The sequence below is a fragment of the Leptodactylus fuscus genome, chromosome 3 (assembly GCF_031893055.1).
Source record: "Leptodactylus fuscus isolate aLepFus1 chromosome 3, aLepFus1.hap2, whole genome shotgun sequence".
NCBI classification, from domain to species: Eukaryota; Metazoa; Chordata; class Amphibia; order Anura; family Leptodactylidae; genus Leptodactylus; species Leptodactylus fuscus.
This window is the reverse complement of record NC_134267.1, coordinates 222344269-222357007: the sequence shown is the minus strand read 5'-3', so window position 1 is coordinate 222357007 and position 12739 is coordinate 222344269. Positions and strand designations below refer to the sequence as shown.

The following is a 12739-nucleotide window of genomic DNA, read 5'->3' as shown; positions in this document are numbered from 1 at the left end:
TATTCCTAGAGGGAATAGCTTGTTGCCTCTGGTGCTGGAAGCCAACATCTGTGTCCCTGGTATAGCTGTGGTGCTGGAGGACTACAGCCCTGCCCCCAATAACTAGGAACACAGCTGCAGTATTCACCACTGCCTATATACAGTGTACAGAGCTGTAATATTAACCACTGCCTATATTCAGTGTACACAGCTGCAGTATTAACCACCGCCTATATACAGTGTACACAGCTGCAGTATTAACCACCGCCTATATATAGTGTACAAAGCTGTAGTATTAACCACTGCCTATTTAGGCTGGTCTTACACGACTGAAATGATTCTACGGTCCGCATGTTGCTGATCAGCAACATACACTCCACAGATGTCCTGCTGCACTCGCCCATACAGTTCTATGGGCGAGTCCGTGCAGTGCCGCAATTCACGGGCATTACGGACATGCTCTATAAATTGCAGACCACGGTTTCAGCCCGGCCACACCACGGATAAAATATCCGGTGGTGTAAGAGGCCACATTGAGTATAATGTGTCCGTAATTGAAAACCCTCAATTGCAGACCATTTGCGGACTTACATTACGGTCGTGTAAGACCAGCCATACAGTGAACAGAACTGTAGTATTAACCACCGCCTATATACAGCGATCAGAGCTGTAGTATTCTACCCTGCCTATATACAGTCTACAGAGCCTTCGAGGTTCTAGCACTGGAGACTGGCTGGAAGTGCTGAGTGCTGGGCCCCACTGATCAAATATTGGTGACCTTATCCTAAGGAGGGGGGGGAAACATCAAAATGAAAACAGGACAATGAATATATTTAGTTAAAAATCGATTTTAATTTCATATTTAGTATCAAAAAGGTATTCATTAAAATACAAAGAAAACATTATATATGTACAAAATATAGAAAACCCTGTGCAGGGGGCATACAAATAAAGATCACATATAAAAACCCATAATGTATAGCATAAATTAAAGTAAAAAATGTAAAACCTACAAAAGAAAGACCGAGGAGGAGGGGAAGACCCAAATAAACAAGGAATGGGAATAGGAAGGGGAGAGGCGGGGGAAGGGAATTCTAGACCACATCACGTTGAAAGATTATATAGTATATACTTAAAGTGTTGGCCAAAAGTATTGGCACCCCTTCAATTCTGTCAGATAATACTCATGTTCTTTTAGAAAATGATTGCAATCACAAATTTTTTGGTATTATTATCTTCATTTAATTTGTCTTCAATGGAAAACCACAAAAAGAATTGTCAAAAAGCCAAATTGGATATAATTCCACAACAAACATAAAAAAGAGGGTGGACAAAAGTATTGGCACTGTTTGAAAAATCATGTGATGCTTCTCTAATTTGTGTAATTAACAGCACCTGTTACTTACCTGAGGCACCTAACAGGTGGTGGCAATAACTAAATCACACTTGCAGCCAGTTGAAATGGATTAAAGTTGACTCAACCTCTGTCCTGTGTCCTTGTGTGACCACATTGCGCATGGAGAAAAGAAAGAAGACCAAAGAACTGTCTGAGGACTTGAGAAGCAAAATTGTGAGGAAGCATGAGCAATCTCAAGTCCATCTCCAAAGACCGGAATGTTCCTGTGTCATCAAGAAGTGTAAAGCCCATGGCACTGTGGCTAACCTCCCTAGATGTGGACGGAAAAGAAAAATTGACGAGAGATTTCAACGCAAGATTGTGCATATGGTGGATAAAGAACCTCGACTAACATCCAAACAAGTTCAAGCTGCCCTGCAGTCTGAGGGTACAACAGTGTCACCCCGTACTATCCGTCAGCGTCTGAATGAGAAGGGACTGTATGGTAGGAGACCCAGGAAGACCCCACTTCTTACCCAGAGACAGAAAAAAGCCAGGCTGGAGTTTGCCAAAACTTACCTGAGAAAGCCAAAAACGTTTTGGAAGAATGTTCTCTGGTCAGATGAGACAAAAGTAGAGCTTTTTGGGAAAAGGCATCAACATAGAGTTTACAGGGAAAAAAAAGAGGCCTTCAAAGAAAAGAAGACGGTCCCTACAGTCAGACATGGCGGAGGTCCCTGATGGTTTGGGGTTGCTTTGCTGCCTCTGGCACTGGACTGCTTGACCATGTGCATGGCATTATGAAGTCTGAAGACGACCAACACATTGTGCAGCATAATGTAGGGCCCAGTGTGAGAAAGCTGGGTCTCCCTCAGAGGTCAGGGCTCTTCCAGCAGGACAAGGACCCAAAACACACTTCAGGTCAGCACTAGAAAATGGTGGTGAGAGAAAGCCCTGGAGACTTGTAAAGTGGCAGCAATGAGTCCAGCCCTGAATCCCATAGAACACCTGTGGGGGAGGAGAGATCTCTTGGTGGCAGTTTGGAGAAGGCCCCCTTCACATCTCAGGGGGGACCTGGAGCAGTTTGCCAAAGAAGCAAAGCCTTGTAAGAAACTCATTGCTGGTTACCGGAAGCCGTTGTGCGCAGTTATTGTGTCTAAACGTTGTGCTACCAAGTATTAGGCTGAGGGCGCCAATACTTCTGTCCGGCCCATTTTTGGAGTTTTGTGTAAAATGATCAATGATGTGACTTTTTTTTCATTCTCTTTTGTGTTTTTTCATTGCAAGCAAAATAAATGAAGATATTACCAAAGAGTTTGTGCTTGCAATCATTTTCTGGAAGAACACAAGTATTATCTGATAGAATTGCAGGGGTGCTAATACTTTTGGCCAACACTGTAATAATAATGGACATCTCATGGGGCCGGGGTAACAGCTAGTGTCAGATCCTGAGGGGCCGCGCCTACACTGCACTGGGATTGGTTGTTACTAGCAATAGGTGGATTCACATCTGTAATATTTCCTTTGGGGGTCTCTGTCCCCTACTCCGCTTGAAAAATGTGGAGAGAAAAATCCTACAAGCATGCACTTTTCTCTCCGCATGATTCGTGTGGAAAATACACAGACCCCATTATAGCCTATGGGGTCCATGTGGTTTCATTGCTTATCGCTTTTTAATGCGTTCAATATTACATTCAGAGGGCATCCCCAAGTGGACTCCCTGAATGGAATACCGAACACAGATGTGAACCAGGCCTTAGCAAATGTATCATGTGTAGGCTGACTCACACTACCTCAACCTCCGTCTCTCTAGCTATCCCGCCCACTACTAGACCTTCCCAACTAACTTAGCCAACCGCCCCCGCCCCATCATACTTGCCTCTCTCTTACTTCCAGACTTCCTCCAGTAAGACAGCTCCTCCCTCTTTTCTGACTCTGCCAGAGCACGCAATAGTCCCGCCGCTGCTCTTTGCTCTGCAGTCGGCAATCCACCTCTACAACGCAGGCATCAGAAGCTATTGCTCCCACACCTGCATAGTAGAGGTGGATTGACAGCAAAGAGGGAGGAGACATCCCGCAGGAGGAAGTCTAAAAGGAGAGAGGTAAGTATGATGGAGTGGAGGGAAAAGGGGTGGGGGGGGAGTAGTACTAACGTTCTGTTTCCGGAAACGAAACGTCACCAGTAACCAGAAATTGTCCCTGGGGCGGTCACATGATCGCCACAGGGATATGGGTAAATATATATTTTTTGATAAATTATGTAATTTAGAAAGTAGTGGGGGGTGGGGGTGAGGGTGTGTTATATTAGTATAGGAATTACATTTTATCCTGGACCACTCCTTTAATGTTTGCGGGACAAATTTGTTCTTCATAAAGGTGCCATTTTTTATTCTGTACAATGTGCTGTGAAGCTGGGAAAAAAATTCAGAATGGGGTGGAATTTGAGAAAAACTGCATTTGTGCAACTTTTTTACGGGCTTTGTTTTAATTTAATTTTAATTTTATTTAGGCGCCGCCCCCTGAGAGGCTGGCTGCCTTTGATGCAGTGCTCCAAGCTGGGAGCAAACTTTTTCTTTCCTTTCTTTCCTTTTTCACTCTTTTTCTCTATATCTTCAAGAATCCGGTAACCAAGCAATCTAGCACTATGAATTTAGCAACTATAAATCGAATGGAAGACCCTGTGGAGTTTTTTGTTCCTTTTGTTTCCATTGTAAAGCATGGACTCAAGACCTGGTTCAGCTGGTTTCCACATGTGCCTGTTACCATCCCCCCAGCTAGGACAGCATGGCTCAACATGCGGCATGGAGGAGAAACCTACATGGAAATGCGGACTTCTTCGTTCAAGGAGATGATTTCTGGCGTCAATTGCTGATGTGTGAATATGCTACAGCTGACTGGTATTTCTCTCTATTACTGTGGACACGTGGGACTCTGTTACAGCCTGGGAACCATCACCCACCTACCCCAGGAGTTATGGAAGCTTGGCAAGAGAGCAGCACCATGTATACCTGGATGGTCTCTGACTTCCTTGGGGCAGTAGAACACAGTGGTAAGGAGGAGGAGGAGGGCTTGTGATGAAGGACATTTGGGGCATTTTTTGTGGTTAAAAGGACAATAGTGCTGATGCAAGATACCGAACTATCAGCTGTGAGCAGGAGATCTCACCACCTACCAAAGGAACTGCCACATGTTATCATGATAGCTGCTTATGTCCCCCACTTCTGCAAAAAATTTCTGCTTGTTATATCCACATGCTGTGACCCCCCTCCTCGTGTCCTACAACCAAGTCGGCTGTATTATTATTATTATTATTATAATTATTATTATTATTAACATCAATCTGCACAGAGAACTAAATGATCCTGCAGTATGTCTGTGTTTCTTTCTTTTTTAGTTGCTATGATTCCTAGGATTTCTCTATCTGCCATGAGCTTCTATGTGTTTCTCTCTTGTTATATACTACTGTACCATCTATGAAACTGTATCACTGAAATTTCCCCATTGTGGGACTATTAAAGGAATATCTTATCTTATCTTATCTCTTAATGGCATTTACTCTGTAGCCAAAAATGACACATGTCCCCTGTATTCTATGTGTCCCCCCTGTATTCTATGTGTCCCCCCCGTATTCTATGTGTCTCCCCTCTATTCTGTGTCCCCCCTGTATTCTATGTGTCCCCCCTGTATTCTATGTGTCTCCCCTGTATTCTATGTGTGTCCCCTGTATTCTATGTGTCCTCCTGTATTCTATGTGTCCTCCCTGTATTCTATGTGTCCTCCCTGTATTCTATGTGTTTCCCCTGTATTCTATGTGTCCCCCCTGTATTCTATGTGTTTCCCCTGTATTCTATGTGTCCTCCTGTATTCTGTGTGTCCCCCGTATTCTGTGTCCCCCCGTATTCTATGTGTCCCCCCTGTATTCTATGTGTCCCCCCTGTATTCTATGTGTCCCCCCTGTATTCTATGTGTCCCCCCTGTATTCTATGTGTCCCCCCGTATTATATGTGTGTCACCTGTATTCTATGTGTCCCCCGTATTATATGTGTGTCACCTGTATTCTATGTGTCCCCCCGTATTATATGTGTGTAACCTGTATTCTATGTGTCCCCCCCCCCCCCCCCCCGTATTATATATGTGTCACCTGTATTCTAAGTTTCGGTACAATTCCAGGGAAAACTAATTTACATGGTTTTATTTACATTTTAATCCCTTAACAAAAATCCAAAACTGTGCAAAAATTTTTTTTTTTTCTTAAAGTCGCCATATTATGACACCCATAACTTTTTTCTAATTCTGTGTATGGGGGTGCATAGAGCAGGTGTACCCCCTGGGGGCCTTGAATCCCAGGGAGTCTGATCCCTAATGTAATGCATTACAAAATATTGGCACTTCTACTGCAGGCTGCGTACATGTAGAGGCAGAGTAAGGACCATTATATAACTTGTTGGTCGCTGTGGGGCCATTATATTACATGTGGGCACTGAAGGAGGGGGGGCACTGAGGGGACCATCAAATAAATGTTACTGAAGGCTCCAAACAAAGCCGTATTTTATAAACCTTTACGAGTGTTGCCTATTTGGAGGTGCCCGGTTGAGACATTTGATCACTAGGGGGCACTTCGCTTGGTCTAGAACACTGGCACCTAATGATCTTGTAGTGGGGTCTTCACACCATTGAGATCTCACATAAACCTAGAAACAAAAAAAAACCTAGATAAACATTGTTTTGAGGTTAAATTTTAGTCAAATGAATAAAAAAACCCAGAGGACATTCTGGAATTTGATGTGACAGCAGAGACACAAGCCTTGTGTAAAACAATGAATACCCCCCCCATATGTTATGTGTTCCCTTCATGAGACTGACCCATTTGTCACACATCCTGCACCTCTCCCTCTCACACATCCTGAACCCCGTTTCCCTTTCTCACACAGAGCTATACTCTCAATGTACCCCTTTTATCACGCAAGCTGCAACCCCAATTCTCCATCTTGGGCAGCCTGCACCCCCATCTCCTCTTTATTTCTCAAGCATCCTGTACATTCCTCTCTATTTTTCACACAAAGTGCTCCCCATCCCCTCTTTTGCTCATACACAGCCTGAACCCCTTTATCATGCTCACACAGAGCCTGAACTGAACCCCTCTATCATGCTCACACACAGCCTGAACCGCTCTATCATGCTCACACACAGCCTGAACCGCTCTATCATGCTCACACAGCCTGAACCCCACCATCATGCTCACATACACAGCCTGAACCCCACTATCATGCTCACATACACAGCCTGAACCCCTCTATCATGCTCATACACAGCCTGAACCCCTCTATCATGCTCATACACAGCCTGAACCCCTCTATCGTGTTCACATACACAGCCTGAACCCCTCTATCGTGCTCACATACACAGCCTGAACCCCACTATCGTGCTCACATACACAGCCTGAACCCCACTATCGTGCTCATACACAGCCTGAACCCCACTATCATGCTCACACACACAGCTTGAACCCCTCTATGATGCTCACACACACAGCCTGAACCCCACTATCATACTCACATACACAGCCTGAACCCCACTATCATGCTCACATACACAGCCTGAACCCCACTATCATGCTCACAAACACAGCCTGAACCCCACTATCATGCTCACACACACAGCTTGAACCCCTCTATGATGCTCACATACACAGCCTGAACCCCACTATCATACTCACATACACAGCCTGAACCCCACTATCATGCTCACATACACAGCCTGAACCCCACTATCATACTCACATACACAGCCTGAACCCCACTATCGTGCTCACATACACAGCCTGAACCCCACTATCGTGCTCACATACACAGCCTGAACCCCACTATCATGCTCATACACAGCCTGAACCCCACTATCATGCTCACATACACAGCCTGAACCCCTCTATCATACTCACACACAGCCTGAACCCCTCTATCATGTTCACACACAGCCTGAACCCCTCCATCATGCTCACATACACAGCCTGAACCCCACTATCATGCTCACATACACAGGCTGAACCCCACTATCATGCTCACATACACAGGCTGAACCCCACTATCATGCTCACATACACAGCCTGAACCCCACTATCATGCTCATACACAGCCTGAACCCCTCTATCATGCTCACATACACGGCCTGAACCCCACTATCATGCTCACATACACGGCCTGAACCCCACTATCATGCTCACATACAGCCTGAACCCCACTATCATGCTCACACACAGCCTGAACCCCACTATCATGCTCACATACAGCCTGAACCCCTCTATCATGCCCATACACAGCCTGAACCCCTCTATCATGCTCACATACAGCCTGAACCCCTCTATCATGCCCATACACAGCCTGAACTCCTCTATCATGCTCACATACAGCCTGAACCCCTCTATCATGCTCACACACAGCCTGAACCCCACTATCATGCTCACACAGCCTGAACCCCACTATCATGCTCACATACACAGCCTGAACCCCTCTATCATGCTCACATACACAGCCTGAACCCCTCTATCATGCTCACATACACAGCCTGAACCCCTCTATCATGCTCACATACACAGCCTGAACCCCACTATCATGCTCACAAACACAGCCTGAACCCCACTATCATGCTCACACACACAGCTTGAACCCCTCTATGATGCTCACATACACAGCCTGAACCCCACTATCATACTCACATACACAGCCTGAACCCCACTATCATGCTCACATACACAGCCTGAACCCCACTATCATGCTCACACACAGCCTGAACCCCTCTATCATGCTCACATACACAGCCTGAACCCCTCTATCATGCTCACATACACAGCCTGAACCCCACTATCATGCTCACATACACAGCTTGAACCCCACTATCATGCTCACAAACAGCCTGAACCCCACTATCATGCTCATACACAGCCTGAACCCCACTATCATGCTCACACACAGCCTGAACCCCTCTATCATGCTCACATACAGCCTGAACCCCACTATCATGCCCATACACAGCCTGAACCCCACTATCATGCTCACATACAGCCTGAACCCCTCTATCATGCTCACACACAGCCTGAACCCCTCTATCATGCTCACATACAGCCTGAACCCCACTATCATGCCCATACACAGCCTGAACCCCACTATCATGCTCACATACAGCCTGAACCCCACTATCATGCCCATACACAGCCTGAACCCCACTATCATGCTCACACACAGCCTGAACCCCTCTATCATGCTCACATACAGCCTGAACCCCACTATCATGCCCATACACAGCCTGAACCCCACTATCATGCTCACATACAGCCTGAATCCCACTATCATGCCCATACACAGCCTGAACCCCACTATCATGCTCACATACACAGTCTGAACCCCACTATCATGCTCACACACAGCCTGAACCCCTCTATCATGCTCACACACATGCTATGTCTTTCCCTCCATCTTACCTTCCAGCCTCCATTCACTGCAGCCTTCTCTTCCTGTGTAACTCGGCACTGTCTTGAATAGCTCCGCCCACACCAGAGGCTGATCACATGGTCACGACGTCACCGGAAGTCCTTTAGCCCACTAGGATTTAGCAGCTACCCTCAGAGCACTCCAAACAGAGATGGCTTTTCCTCTGTACTCTAGATTCTCCTCAGAGAGCATTTTCCTCTGAAACTCCAAGCCTACAAGCACTAAAGTTTACTGACCTGTTTTATCCACACATCTGGGACGTCTACATGTATCTCTCTATTCAAGTAAGTCTTTGGGACAACTCTATATTTAAGAAGCCCATAGCTAGTCTGGCAGAATTCTAGTTGCTCTCCTACATACGTGTACCCAGTTTGTTGAGGACTAACCCCCTGGATACAGGCCATCTTTACAAGTATATACAAGTTTAACTACCCAAGCAACTATTAATTAAACTATCCAAAGCATTTCTGCTCCAAGCTCTATCACCTGCTTAATTGTACACTACCTACAAAGAGTGCTGTATTGTATGTGAAGAATTACTCCATATGTACATTTGTATTACCTTGTTCTGCTAGTAAAAGAGCAACAGCTACCCCCGAGACCTGGTTGTCTGTTGTCATAGTCAGATATCATGTGGGGGTGGGTAGTTGGGGACATCAAAAAGGAGATTTTGGGCACATTTGGGACCCAGGGACCCCCTGAAAGCCGGCCACATCTGATATATTACCCGTGATACCAGCCCTGGCCCTCCTGAGTGTTACACCTGCACCCCCTGCTCCCCTCTGGCTCACACACAGCCTGCACCCCCTCCCCCCTCTTGCTCGCACACAGCCTGCACCCCCATTCCCCATCTTGCTCGCACACAGCCTGCACCCCCTCCCCCCTCTTGCTCACACACAGCCTGCACCCCCTCCCCCCCTCTTGCTCACACACAGCCTGCACCCCCATTCCCCATCTTGCTCGCACACAGCCTGCACCCCCTCCCCCTCTTGCTCACACACAGCCTGCACCCCCTCCCCCCTCTTGCTCACACACAGTCTGCACCCCCTGCCCCCCTCTAGCTCACACACAGCCTGCACCCCCTCCCCCCCCTCTTGCTCACACACAGCCTGCACCCCCTCCCCCCCCTCTTGCTCACACACAGCCTGCACCCCCTTCCCCCCTCTAGCTCACACACGCCTTCTCTTCCCTCCATCTTACCTTCCAGTCTCCATTCACTGCAGCTTGCTCTTCCTGTGTAACTCGGCACTGTCCTGATTAGCTCCGCCCACACCAGAGACTGGTCACATGGTCACGATGTCACCGAAGGTCCTTTAGTATCTACTATAGCAACACACTCGTATACCTACAACACAGATGAGAGTCTGACTCCTCCCACCCACGTGACTGATCATATGACATCATAGCAGGTCCTTAGGCGTGCAGTGCTGGAGCTCTCAGTGTGTATACAGGGCACGTGGTGCTCAGAGATGAAGTTGAGTAAAGCCCAGTATGATGAGATCGCCTAGTTCATTACCACACTGAAGCCCAGCAGGCAGTGTATGAAGAAGCTGATGGAGAGATTCCCCAGTCAATCACAGTCCACTCTGCTGAGTATCTTCTCCCAGGACTACCAGAAGTTTATAAAGAAGAGCCATGAAAGGCATCATGTTCCCGACATCATCGAAATGTATTACAGCAAGTACTTGCATGAGGTAGCCATGGATCCAACAGTGCCCGTCTTACTAAACCTGGCCAATGAGGTCGATTCTTCTCCAGCCTTGATCGCACGGCTAATTCTGGAGCGATTTCTTCAGGATCTGAATGGAGTTGTGCCCACAAAGCCCGTCTTGAACACTATGCTGCGGGACTTGTCTCAGATCCCTGACCCAATTCTTGCCACCCAGGTTAACCAGTGCGTTGCCAATGATTGCGGCAATGGACCCTTGGTGGATTGCATCAAACTCTCTATTGGCTATGAGCATGAAGTACTTCTAAGAGAAAAACTATTGGAGAAGAACATGGCCTTCTTAGATGAAGACCAGCTGCGTCTGAACGGCTATGATAAAACACCTGACTTCATTCTGGAGGTGCCAGTAGCTGTTGAAGGACATGTTATCCATTGGATTGAAAGCAAAGCGTCATTTGGAGATGAGATGAGTCATTGTGCTTCTCTACAGGACCAGTTCTGGAGCTACTGGAACAGGTTTGGACCCGGTCTGGTCATCTACTGGTACGGGTTCATTGAAGAGCTTGACTGCCACCGGGACCATGGTATAATATTAAAGGACGAGTTTCCGTCTGATATAGTAACACTACATGGCTGCATGGCACTGGGAGAAGAGCAAGGCAAGCAAGTTGGAGAGTGCAAGCCGGAGAAAAGCAAGGAAGGGTAGTAAGTAAGGGTGCGTTCACATCATGTTTTTCACGTCAGTTTAACTGATCAGTTAAACGGATCCTTTATTTTAATAAAAAAAAAACTGATGCAAGCTTATGTCAATTTAGGCATCAAAAAGACTGATCCGTTAACGGATGTGCATCAGGTTTTTGCTTTTTTTAAAAAAAATATATATATGTTTTTTATGTTCAACTTGTGAAACACTAAGTAAAGTTTGTTGATAGAAGATGGTGGATGTGGATTTTGCAGTTTTGACTTTTTTTCCGCACTATGGCGTTTACTGTATAGTAAAATTATTTTTATAGATTTGTAGAGCGGGCATTTTTGGACACAGGGATACCTAACATGTATGTGTTTCACATTATTTAAATAATTTTATAAGTGTTCTAGGGAAAGTTCATAGAAAGTTCATAGATTGTAAGCTCTTGCGAGCAGGGCCCTCAGTCCCATTGTGTGAAATGACTTTCTTTGTAATGCAACTTTCTGTCTGTATTTGAACCCTACAAATTTTACAGTGCTGCGGAATATGTTTGTGCTATATAAATAAAATTTATTATTATTAAGAGGGGGGGGTGATTTGAATTGATTTTAATTTTTTGGCATCTTTTAGACCCCCTAGGAGTCTTGGGCTTTGTCTTATCACCAATACAACGCAGTATAATGCTAATGCATTGCAAAATTCCGGCATTTCTATTGCAGGCTACATAGAGTAGCCTGCAATACAAAGTATAGAATGACAGGCTAGAGTCTTCAAAAGGCTTCCGGCTGTCATAGAAACGGGACGCAGGACCCGGAGCTTGCTCAGGGTGCCTGCGATCGCTGGTAAAATGGCGCCTCGGTCAGCTTTGACCGAGGCACCAGAGGAGTTAATGCCCGCAATCAGTGCAGGCATTAGCGCATGGTGTCATTGAGGGCAGCAATGTGAAAAACATATGGGGGGTGGCGGAGGAGCTGTCCCCCAAGCACTAAAAGTAACGTGGGTTGGGGAGGGGTTCATGGGTCCTTCTTGTTTGGGACGTGCGGGTATGGGTGGGCGTGGAGTAGGTGGGTGATGGAGGGGCTTAAAAGGTCTTTAGGTGGGGGGTTTAAAAGTCCTTGGGGTCTCATCTTCCTCTTGTTTGGTGACAGCTGGCCACGTATTGGGCAGCGATCTCCACAGTGGACCCCTCTTCTCCCAGTAGGATGTAGAGTTTCTTCTTCTCATCTGTGGATTTGAAGTCTGGGATGTGGGCAGAGTCTTTCGTAGTAGACGGCCCTCACAGCTGAGCATTTGGTGCAGTGTAGCAGGAAATGGGCCTCGTCTTCTAGAGCCCATTGGTCGCAGTGTTGGCATAATCTGTTCTCCCGTGGCTTGTATGTCTGCTTGTGCCATCTTGTTTCAATCTCTAGGTTGTGGACGCTCAGTCTGTACCGGCTCAGGGTCTGTCTGTTTGGGGTGGGGTATTCTCTCCAGGTAAGTGGCCATGGTGTATTCCCTTTGCAGAGATTGGTACATGGTGAGTTTTTGAGTTATTTATTTTGTTTCTCCATTCTTCGATGTGCTGCTCTCTGTTTGCCTCTATG

General features: G+C 46.4%; 1 pseudogene; it reads left to right on the top strand.

Annotated features, from left to right (window-relative positions):
- The first annotated feature begins 10268 nt into the window (after positions 1 to 10268).
- LOC142196938 (CDAN1-interacting nuclease 1 pseudogene) lies at positions 10269 to 11174 on the top strand (annotated as a pseudogene).
- Positions 11175 to 12739: the final 1565 nt, after the last annotated feature.